Raw genomic sequence first — 12686 nt, 5'->3', positions numbered from 1 at the left:
AAATACTGGCTGTTTGCTGTTGGGAGGTTGGTTGGTTTGTTTTGGAGGTGTTCCCCCAACAGATTTCCATGGTCACATGTCCTTTCTACCTGACAAGAAGGTAGAAAGATCCAAAAGCAGCAATAATTCTTTTAACATCAACACCTGTTGTGCTGGCACATTTCAGCCCAGGGATCACACACAGGTTTGGTGTCACCACCACCAGCAGTTATGCTTTACTGACATCCTACAAGCTTCAGCTCTGCACAGAACAGAACCTGATTTCACGTCCTTCTCATCCCTTACTTTATGACATGCTCCTGTGCTGCTACTCCTCACCATGCAGGATCAAGTCTACCTTCTTTCTCTGCACTCCCATATGACAAAGCACGAGAATAGACAGTTTACTCTTATCTACTTAATTCCTGCACATATAGGATAGGTATGCTTGCAAAGCTTTTTAAGTAGCAATTTTCTACAGGCATTTGAGCCCTAAGCGTAGCTCCTGCATAGAGGCATTTAACTGCCTATGCTGCCTTGAATGTTGAAGTACAATCACTTCCCATTAGAGCTAAACTGATGGTCCAATTCCAAGAATAGTAAGAATATTATAAAATAGACATGCAAAGCTACGTGAGTAGGAAACAAGGATCAGAAGCACTGGATTCATCTACGCTTAAGGGAGCTGCAAACGGTACTGTATCAGTAGGCCTACCTAGTAAGATTTTGTAACAGAGAGGTAGCTTTGTACACAGATATTCTTGTCTTGATCTGGCTTCCATTACTGTCCCAAATCAAAGGCCAGAATTTTTGCCAACATAGCTGTATCTGTAAAACTACGATTCTTGCTTTAAGTGAACCATGAGGGTTTCTGACAGTGCAGTGATGACAGCTAAGATCAAAACTACTTTTCCATGCTAATAACAAGCTCAGCTACATTTGCAAAGTATTTACCTCTAGATTGATCCTTATATCACTACTATGGTGCTTGAATAGAACAAAAAGTGCATATTGAGCATTACAAAAATTTAGTGATTAATGAAACCACAGAACTAAAATATCCTTCAGAAGAGGCATCAGCTGAATGCTACCACACACACCATTCAACAACTAAAGCACGTCACCCGATCAGCCACAGAGCATCATTGTTGCCCCCTCAGCCCCTCCAGGACACTAGAGGAATGTGCATAAACTAGTGAGGCAAACGAGAATAAGTTCTATTAGGAATGTCATCCATGATGTCAGCATATTCTTAAACCAACAACTGTTAATTCACTGTCCTCTCTGAATTCAGAGTAACTTGGAAAAAAGACAGGGTACCATGCTTTAGAGATGACGACCTCACTGTTGGCAGGAAGCTTGGAGGCAGTAGGCTTATAAAAATGCCTCGACATCAACTTGTTTCTAAGAGTAAAAGAATTTAAAAAGTCCAAAAAATTGCTGTATATTTTACAAGTAACATGTACCCCAATAACTTTCTCACTAAATTAAATCAGTTTTTTACTTCCTTGAGCAACAGCTCTAAGTAGATCTATAAATCACCTAGGTAACAGAGTTTGAAAACCTTACTAGCACCTACTCCTATGTTTGCCTTTGGCAGAAAAAAAGTTTTTGACTCATTTTTTTATGTTCAATTAATTCACAGTCACATTCTTCATAGAAAGACTGCTGGAAAAACTCAACTTGCTGGAAACTCTAACTATAATTACTGACCCGCTTCAAATCAGCCAAAATGAAATTGCAAAGTACATTTTTTGGCATTAGAGCTATAACTTGATGGCACAAAGAAAAGCAAGTGTGCAAGTAACAGAAGAAACCAAGCCTAACATTTGTGAGCACTGAGAAAATGAGATGCAAGTGGTGAATTTACAGGAAAAAACTGAGAACAGACCCTGAACAAGACTAGTCTTTCCTAGATTTGTACTGCACAACAAAAAATGAAAAAATCTATTTCTTTGCTTTATCAAACTTTTGTCAAACAAAGCATTAATATTCAAAAAGAGGAATACAATTTTTTATCAAATTTCACAGTAATGAACAAATTGTAAACCACAGTTGTATGGTGTTTTATCTCCTTACATAACAATATTATATTTTCTCCACAATTTTCAGGTTTGCTTTACTCACTGCTCTCTGGGATCATGGGAAATTAAAATTTTAAAAAATCTTAGTGTCTCTTTTTCAGGAAAATGGAAAATGTCACAGCAGGTGTCCCATTAAGAAACTTGTGTGAAATCATACGTCTGTGATCATGAAACTGTCAAATCAAAATTCTTTTTCACTTATTACAGGCTTTAAAACAAGTACAGGGATGACGTATTCCTCAAGTACGCATAGATATACTCTTAGCATGCCATGTTAACTTTACTAGCATTGAGATAATTGGCTTATGGTACAAAATTGATTAATCTCTCACATTTAACTAAAAAAATAATATAGAATTAATGGGCTATGCAGATCCTTTGCAGTCTTTGTTTCTACTGCTGCATGGTCAAAATATTGGAATTATTTGCATAACTGAAAAAACCCGTGATTTCAAAACATGATAATTTTTGAGCCTATGAGCAAGAATTCACAGGACTAAAACCAAAGCCATTGATATCCTGAACCATTTACAAAACAGGTATAACTACAAATCTTCACCTTATCTATTGTCATCTATGATGCTCAGGGAGACTATTTTCTACCCAAATAAACCACCTGTATTGGTGAAAATAGGGCTGCAAAATTCCTCTGGAACTCACTACCAACAAGTATTTCCAAATATCAGTTAAATATAGCCTCAAAAAGACAGCTTACATTACAACGCCATTTTCTTCCATTCTTAGAATCCTGATCAAAACTAGTCACAAAAAAGCCAAACGGCACTGATGGAAAAATACAACAGTGACCAATAGATGTGGGAAAGGGATGAACCAAACAATGCACAAAAGTAGGAAGATTTCAAACCACTTAAGAGTTAGCCCCTAGAAGCTGGCTTCCAGACCTAGTCCTGGAAACAAGTATATACTTAACTAACAAGAAGCCAGTTTTGCCTGAGTTATATATATTTCTATAGTCTACAGAAGAACAATATGTTTTTCCAAAACAATGTGCCATACTAAATCCAAGTCCAAACCTTAATTTAAAATACAAGAAGATGACCAGTGCTTTTTCAGACATAAATCACTCTACTGCTCTGGACTTTAAGGCCCCTAATCTCATTTATTCTGTTTACAACTCTTAGACAAATATTAAAATTAAAAACTTGTTCAATACAGTGGTGGTCAGTCATCCACATAAGCAACTCTGAGCTATACTTGAGTGTGGTTACTTGATATTTTGAATTTTAGTCACATTCTTCCTGACAAAAACAATAAAAATCCTTCAACAGATGCTTCACTCCCAAAGGAGTTTGAGAGAACAAAACCATGTCATATGCATATAACGATTAACAGTTCTACTGTCAAAAATGCTAAATCCTCTAACAGATGCTTCAGACCCCAAGGAATTTCAGAGAACAAAACCGTATCATCTGCACATGAGAATTGACACTGGTCAATCCAGACTCCTGAGGCAAAGCAGTTTTCTCACTTCTTCTAGCACAAGTGTATCAGCAATGTAAAAACTAACCCAGATTTTCTCTTTTTAGTTCCAGTAAAGGGAAACAGTAGATCAGCAGATCAATCTGAAAGAGCCCTTGTATTTATTAAAATAAATGTTGTTAGAATACAGTTCAATGGCCAATAAAAATACCTCTAGGATATGGACTACCGTGTCGATTTACTGAATTCACAAAAGAATTAAATGAGACATGAAAGTACCATGGAAGACCATAAGAGAAGTTACTTTGGAATTGTCATACTAGAGGACTAATTGCTAGGTTATCTTTGTAATAAAGAACAACAACAACAACAAAATCATCCTCAAAGTGAATAGGAACTAGAAACTCAGTATTTCTAGCGATTTCGCCAGGGCACAATAAATTAAGTTTCGAAAAATAAATGTAGATTTTCTCCAAAAGTCCATCTCAAACATTCTCTTCTAAAGATAACCAGGTCATCAAAAGAAACCAACAACCATAATACCGTAATCCAAGAAGGGACAGAATTTTGCTAATAGCCAAACCAAACTAATAAAGTCAGCAAATACTAACAGGCAAGTGTTGCACTCCTGAAATATGGTAATGGGATATAACACAAGAATAGCCCAGACCATCAAAAAGTACACCTAGTAAAAAACCCATCAACCCAATACGTGCTGCTCAGCAAAGAACACACGAACACACACCTGATATCCTCCCCCAGTGTCAGTACTTTGCAGTTCAGGGTCTTAAACCCAGAAGTAGTTAGTACCTGTGCATTCACTAAAATTACATTAAGAGAAATTTTAATCTCAATCTAAATTATTATGTATAATTTGTCTTACATTGGTAAGAACCAGAGGTGGTCTTGTCAAATTTTTGCTCCCATAAATAAGGCAACCAGATCTTTCGGACAATTATTATTAAAAGGAACGTATTTAGCAGACAAAACTATATATGCTTTTAAAGATAAAGCTGATCTGATATTGAAACTTAAAACTCAGTTTATATCCAAATTTACCCAGCACTGTGACAATCCACATTAATGCCTTGACTTACAATAAATAAATAAATAAAAATAAGTCAAAATTAAAGCAGATCATGCTTGTTGCCAAAGTTTTAAAGAATGTCAAATGGACAACACAACACCATAGTGCCCCTGCACCCCCTTACCCACCCCAGACCACCCTCCCAGGCCAGCCAGCACTCAGAGTTGGCCTCCCACAACAAGCTACCACCAACTAACCAGAAAAAGAAAGGAGCATGAATAACTCCCTTTGGTCAAAGCAGCATCATCAATTAAATGAACTGGATGAATAAAGATTGAGAAACTGTGTCAGAGAATCCCAGGACTCCAAGTACGTAATATCACAGGTACAATCTAGGACAGGTCAGACAGAAGCTTTATTAACTAGGATCACAATGACAGAACATCTCCTGGTTCTCTGCCAAGTGATCAGAGTCCCAGCCTATATATTAACGCTATTTGAGAAAGAGGTGATGAAAAGCAATAATTTAAATGTTGACAAAGCCAGGTACCCATCCCTGGGAGGGATCAACTCCTGAAGTCTCTTGCTAACAGCCACAATTCTAAAAAGGACCAAGAAGAAAATAACATGACAGCACGGAGAGATGTCTCTTGGTGGAGCCCATAGGAGTGGCACAACCACCTGCTATTACGTTATCCTAGCTCAAAAGTGGAGAGTTGGAAACAATCACAGACCACCAGCTTTTAGTTGAAAGGAATGTTCTTTTCATGAAGATAACCTCTTAACCAAACATCTCAATCTTCAGTATTAATAATTTTACCACCAAACTGTTTAGCAGCTTAAAAATACATGGTTATTTTCCTCTCCAAAGCCATGAACAAGACTTATGAATTAGAAATGAGATCTACCAAGTCTAAAAGACTGCAAGACAAGTGTATAGAAATTTTAACTTATTGAGCAAATTTTAAATTAAAAAAAAAAGTTTTTTGATAAAAATGCTGGGTTTACTACTCATACAGCTTATCTGAGGCAATAAACTACAAACCGATTTTATAATGTTATTTTATATTTGAATTCTACTTGCTATCCAAGTGAGGTTTAACATATGTTTTTTAAAAAAGTGTGGAATTCACCATTCCCCAACAGAAATGTGAAAATTCAAGATCTAAGAAAACAAAGCATCAACTAAGCAGTATAAGTGTTTAACCAAAACTATCACACAAAGACTCCAGTCAACTGAAGATTAAAGATAATTTGTAGTCTAAAATTCATTCACTTTATCCATACGCTACTTCAAAAGAATAAGAGACCTCTTACTGCACTAGTGGAATGATTAAAATACTTCCTTCTTCACAAAGGCCAAACAAAAAAGCTCTCCAAAACCAAATTTTAGTAATGGGTACTTTTTCCTTAAGCAAGACAGTCAATAAATTAGACTCTGCTTCACAAGTCTCACTGCAAAACAAAAAAACAGAGGCAAGTACATAGTTACACATAAAAGCAGATGTATCTTAGCAGACAGAATTCAAGGTATGAGAAGTTAGAGACATCTTGGAGATGGAAGTCTGGTGTCCAAGTTCTCTTCAAGAAACAGGGTACTTGCAGGACTGCCCTGTTCAACATGTACGTCCTTAGCTAGTAAAGTTCCATAAAGAAAATTACATCAAACTAGAAACTGGCATAAGTAATCACTACAACCTAAGTTTCTGCTATTAAAGGCCAAATATTCTAAGATATTATCTTCATCAGTTTTATCACAGTCTTGATCAAGCATAATTAATGCAACTGCAGTCCCTGAGTCTCTACTAGCTTCATGGAAATATGCAAAAAGTGCCAAGTGCCAGAGCTTTTTATCCCAGAATCACAATTCTTAATCCTACGATTGACACTTGGGTCTTGTGCAATGAGGCCCAAATTATTTCATCTGGGTGCTAGGCTGACTTTTGAATTACTGTTAAAATTCATTCTGCTGAGGAGGAGCAAAAATGTTATCAGATTTAGTATTGCCGGAAAACTATTTTTGGTTGCTTCTACTGTACTAAAAATTTTAAACAATCCACCTCTGTAAATATACGCCAACGAGAAATCGCTGAAAAACTTCCAAACACTGGAAAAGCTGCTGCTTATAAGAAACTGGTGTTCATCGTAAGCATTGCAACATGTATTGCAATACAACGATATTGTAAGAATGCTTCATGCATCTTCAACAATAAGGAGAATATTTACTATAAAAACCTTGAGTTTACAAAGAGAATTTAATACACTCACTGAATTTGTTCTTATTCTGCTGCACCAAGGCGAAAAGCAAATTCCTGACCTCTTTGATTCTTCAACTACTGTAGAGACTTAAACTTTCACAAGAAAGGACTACTGGTTAAGATACTTCAGCTGACAACACAGTACATAATCAAGTAGTACACAGTCAACCAGGAACACACCGTATATGGCTACATAAAGAAAATTCTTCGGGCTCCTCAAGAAGTATTACTTATCTGGGCAGCCTCCATCTCCCCCTCCTTCTTATCCCAATCTTTCAAAGATAGGCTTTAAATGTTTTGCAGCTGTCCAACACTAAGGCTGAAAAATTCAACAACAGTGGCTGTGTAAAAGCACAGGTGAAAATTAACTACCACATTACCCAGGAATTCAGGACCATGTACAGACCTTGAAGAGGTTCCTGACTTCCAACATCTTTAACAAAACCTGGATAAGGTTACAAGAGCAAATAAACTTATAAAATTACTCTTTCTCCTTTTCAGATAATTCTTCAAATGAGTTTCTACCATATAAACTAGTGCAGACTATGTCTAACTACATTGAGCTTTAGCCAACCTCTCTCACAGCCAAAAATATCAACCACCACCACTGCACACATTTTCTTACTGAGATTTTCAGAAGGTCTGCATAATCTTATAACCATGAAGTTAGTGAGCCATTTCATATTTCCTGAAACTAAACTGCACATTAGATGATTCACCAATTAGTGTATTCATGAAGCTTTAAAAAGCAATCAAAATTTCATTTTTGTTGAAAAATTTAACAGAGATGTCCAGCTGTATGCACGGAGAGAGCATGTGGGCTTTTCTCCTTTATTTAACTTAACTAACAGCTACGTTAGCTGGTGAAAAATATTCAGTGTGTCAGAGATAATTTATAGAGCTGACAAAGTATAAGGGCTCCAGAAGGTATAGCATACATTTACTAAACTTTAAATACAGCATTTTAACTAGATACAGCTCAAAGATTAAAAGAAGCTGTCCAACAACCAAACCACACAAATACATATTGTTTCAGAGCACTTATTCAATGAAGCAATTGCATGCTTGTTTCAAACTAATGCATAGGGTAATAGTATAAGAAAAACTGATAATCCCAAACCCTGTAAGTCAAAATCCATCTTTTTTAAACTAGGTAGACACCTTCAGAAGACAGCAGGCATCTCAACACAGTGCAGGCCATGATCAGATGGAGGGGAGGAACCACACATTGCTCAACACAACCCAGCCTTGTGGCCTTAATGAAGCCTTGAGGCATAAATACCACAACATAAACACTAAGTGCTAATTTCCCCTTCAGGTTGAAGAAACTACCCAGCATATCTCTTGGGAAAACAAGAGGTAAGGCAATCAGCAGAAAACAGACAGCTACTCAAGAATTACTTAACTAGCCAGCCTATTCTAATATTTTGGAATAGGAATCAATATTTTAGGAGATTATGGTGAAGTTTTTACATCAAAAGTTCTTGCTTTCATTCTACATTTCCATGAAAATTACATTTGTTTTCCCTAGTTGTAGCAGTAAATGAAACATCACCACTTTAAATAAATCTTAAGAATAAATAAAATGACCGTATGAAAGTTACATGAAGTCATCTGAATCTACATGAAGTGTCTACCATAAAAATCAAGCTATTCAGCACAGGCTATCACAGGACAAGATAATTTGCAATTATTAACAGCAATCACCACTATCCTTTGATTAGACTAAAATATTTCTCTTACTTAACATTAAACATGATGAATGAGACCAAAAAAATGCATGTTATACCATCTTGGGTTGTTAGTCCATTAGGGAAACACGTGAATCGCCACATCAAATTTGACGTACACTAACCTCTCTAGAGCCTTGCCACAGAGTGACAGGTTTCACATATTTCAAAGACTTAAAACAAATCAACCAAAAAAACCTCATTCTAATAGAACACAGGTGATTTCTTATTCCTTCCATGTGCTCTCTCTTTCTTAGATATATCTGCCATCATTAAAAGACCAGCATAAGAGAAAGTCTAGATATTCCTCCAAGGACTGACCAGCCATTTTTCCATTGCTCTTAGACATATGAAGCCATGTCAAGCTATTGCATGCTGCCCAGCTGTCTGAGTTCACTTGCTGGTTGTATGGCCCACGCAATTCTGAAACCAGAGTAGATGCGAGACATTTAGATCAATTGGAAAATCAGAACAGATTTGAGCAGCTCAGTCCACCTAGTCTCAATATTGTTTTGTTTTCCCTTTTTTTGTCATTTGCTTTTGGACTGACAAAGAGTGCACCCTAAGAGTGTAGCTAATTCCCTCTACCATAGTGTACAAAACCCACAAAAATTATATCTGGTCTGACAGAGACCCTACTTCTAAGGTACCTTTGATACCAGGCCCATTTGAATATCTTGGTTTACAGACTGACAACCGAAATGTATTAGGACGTTGTTAACTTGGAAACTCGCCTTCTTTCAGTATCTCACTGTAGCAATCTCATCAACCAGCTGGGGATATTTAAGGTAATTGGGGGTCATGTTCAGACTGAGGGCTGCAGGTCATCTTCAGCAGGAAGCCTTTAATGGCACAAACCTTTACAAAGTGACCTCCTGAGGTATGTGAACCACACCTGAAGATTTCTATGGATGCAGCACAATTTAACTACAAAATTGCCCTAACGTCATCTGTGTGCACAATGGCCCATTAGGGATTTGAACTCAAAAGTTATGAGATCTAAGTAAGACAAATGGCTCCATGATCACTACCTTAGTGACACAACCCCAACTTCCCTTCCTGAAATGGACTTACAAAAGGACATTCCATCCTCAATAATTCATCACACTCAAAACTTCTGGCACCCATAAATTACTATGTCAATATTGCACAAATACACTTTGTGGAGAGGAATGAGACTAAAAAGTCTCTTTTGTAAGAGTAGCATATCTTGCCATAACATCTCTAAACTGAAGCTAACCAGGTTTACACAAAAGGCAATTAGAAATTACACCTTTATTGTATAATCCCATAATAAAAATAAAAGCACTTCTATAAAGGCTTATTAAGGCACCAATTCTGTAAAGACATTTACAGCAACTGAACATCCTCCTTCCAGTACTAGGTCCTAACTCATACGGTATTAACAGGATTACTAAAGTGAAGCTACTCTAAAGCTACATTCTAACACACTTGAAGCCTAGTAAAATATTACTCCAGTACTTGCAACCACAGAAGGGTCTTTTTTGCCATTCACCCAAAAGGAAAAAAAAATAGTGTAACTGCTCATCTCTAATAGAATTTTAAGTTTAAAAAATAATTACACAAAAGATATTAAAATACAGTAAAAACTCCAGAAAACAGAACACCCAAATGTATTTGAATCATTTGAAGTATTTATGTAGCCACAAAAACACAGTTCTGCACAATGTTTTAGAGACAGAAAAAAACTCTTAACATTTTCACTCTCATCTTGATATCCAATGCACATAATTATTTCACCTGTCTTCTAAAGGAGACAGATCAACTTAAAATTAAGTCCAGTCAACCTTTGTGCAAATTATGAAACATTTATTTTTAAATAAGCCTATAAAAATGCAGACTTTAGCAGTACTTTCCATTCATATAATCTCCCTGCAAACAGTTGACTTGGGCCACATCTATCCCCAAAATATTTTGTTATAGGAGTATACTGCACCCACAAAAGCACTCCTGAAGGTGTTGCAATTTACGTGAGAAAAGCCATACCTTTACCAAACTCATAAACCACACTGGAATTAGCTTCAGTGGAAAAGTGCTGTTTGTTGTAAGAGAGTATTTGCATGGCATGGTCAGGGATCACACCTCACATGATGGGATACTGTACCCCATATGATGATTATCTGGTTAGCCTAAAATGTATACCTTACAGCCATAGAAATATTGCAGAAAGCTTCAACAAGCTTTGGAGGGGACAGGAGGGGAAAAAAAAAAAAAAAAAAAAAAAAAGAAGAGTAGTATTCTGTAAGCATTCAGGGAATGAAAGCATACCTATTGTATATGCTGTGTTCATAAGAATACATGATCAGATGATACAAACCTGATGAAACAAACATATCAGAGACAGAAATGTATTCTACAGGATTAAGCTATTGTGATACAGTGCAAGTATAGAATTACAAAGTTAACAACGGCAGAAATAACACGATTTACTGCTTCTACAATTCCAAGAAACCATTCATAACTTTGAGCCAGACGCAAATAGAGAGGGCTTCCAAACTTTCATGAGTGCTCAGGAGGGACACAGTCTGGGGTTCAACGCACCCTCCACGGAAGGGGTTAACTGCAGGTTGTTTAATGGCAATTTTGCAAAGGTGATTTCCACACGGACAAATACGCGTGCGAACTCCGCTCCCGGAGACCGCCGGCCGACCTCCCGCGCTCCCGCACCGGCTGCACGACCCCTCCGGCAGCCCCAGGGCGCAGCACCCGGCGCGGGGTAGCCCCGACCAGCTGCCTGCGGGTGCTGACACCGGATCCGGGCCGACGCAGTTTCAACCCCCAGCCCTGGGCTTCGCTGCTAACCCAGTCCTGGCTCCCCCGCCTCTCTCAGGAGGGTGGCCGGACCCAGCGGAGCTGCTCCCCCGCTGGCCCCCTCCCCCGCCCCGGGGCGGCCTTCTCCCCCGCGGGCACCCCGCCGCGCCCCGGCCCGGCCGAGCCCTCCCCCGCCCGCTCGCCGGGCCCTTTCCCCAGCTCCCTCAGGCGCTAGTTGCCTGCGGCAGCTCCCCGCCTCCCTCACGGAGCCGCGGCCTCGGCGGGCAGCAGCGAGGCTGGGACCGCGGCGGGGGGCGAGCGGCTTAGGTCCCGTCCGCCAACCCCGAGCCCCGACCGGGAGGCACCTACCGCTGCGCCGCGGCGGGGACAGCGACCCCTCAGCGCCGTCCCGGCGGCCCCACCGGCCGCAGCATCCTCCGCCGCCCCGCGCGGGCCCGCCGCCTGCCGCTCGGCGCGGACGGAGCGACCAGCGGAGCCCCCTCCCCGGCCCCCCTCCGCCGAATGGAAAATAGTTCCCCGGGCCCTGGAACGGAGAAAGCGCGAGCGACACCTCGCTGGCCAATGAGAGCAGGGCTGGCCCCCCGCAGCGCCAATGGGAGCGGCAGGCTGGCTGAGGCGGGGCATCTCCCAGCCTACCGGCCCGCCGCGTTCCCACTGCCCCGCTAGGATGTCTCCGACTGGAGTCCATTGACGACCATCTTGGAGTCGGGCACGATGCCCAATCTGGGAAGGGGCTCTCCGGCGGCCATTTTGGGTTCGGGCGAGGGGCGCCGGGCCGGGGCTGGGTCACGTGGCGGGGGCCGACGGGAGGAAGCGGCGGAGAGCGGCGGCCGCTGGGCCGGGCTGGGCCGGGCCGGGGGGCGGGGGCTCCGTTCGGACCGACCCCGCCTCGCTGGGGCTGCCGGCGGCACGCAGAGGCCGGGTCGACGTTCAGCCGTGACACTTGGCGTCAGAGCAGGAGCAGCGGTGGCCGTTCCCGGCGCTTCTCAGTGCAGCGGAGGTGGAGGGACGCCCCGCGGGAGCCGGTGCAGACGTGCGCGGCTGCCCTGGCCTTGCGGGAGGGACAGCCGCAGGGAGACAGGGCCGAGCCCGGCCTCCGGAATGCCAGCCAGCCCGGGCCCGACTCTGCTCCCACCCGCCGCTCAGCAGGTGTCCAGAGGGGCTCGGAGCTGCTCCCCAGCGTGTCTGAGTCCGGGATTTGTCCTCTCTGAAGAGAGGGCTGCCCGGGGGACAGACCTGCTCGTGTAGGTGCCCCCTGCAGCTGCTGCCCTGGCATTCTATTTGGAGAAGTGAAACGGTTCCTTGTAAGCGGAAGGGACGCTAGATGCTTAGAAATTGAGACTCTTGGAAGACAAACTGTTGGAAGGGAATAACA

The 12686-nt window shown here is 41.1% G+C and overlaps 1 protein-coding gene across 1 annotated transcript in view; it reads right to left on the bottom strand.

The window, feature by feature from the left end:
* SOCS5 (suppressor of cytokine signaling 5) overlaps positions 1-12102 on the bottom strand; it is a 35683-nt gene extending 23581 nt beyond the window's left edge. The window contains exon 1 of the mRNA XM_065833854.2: positions 11660-12102. The gene's annotated coding sequence lies outside the window, so the exon portion shown is untranslated. The remainder of the gene's footprint in view (positions 1-11659) is intronic.
* Positions 12103-12686: the final 584 nt, after the last annotated feature.

The sequence above is a fragment of the Patagioenas fasciata genome, chromosome 3, assembly GCF_037038585.1.
Source record: "Patagioenas fasciata isolate bPatFas1 chromosome 3, bPatFas1.hap1, whole genome shotgun sequence".
Lineage (NCBI taxonomy): Eukaryota > Metazoa > Chordata > Aves > Columbiformes > Columbidae > Patagioenas > Patagioenas fasciata.
This window is presented reverse-complemented; position numbering and strand designations above follow the sequence as displayed.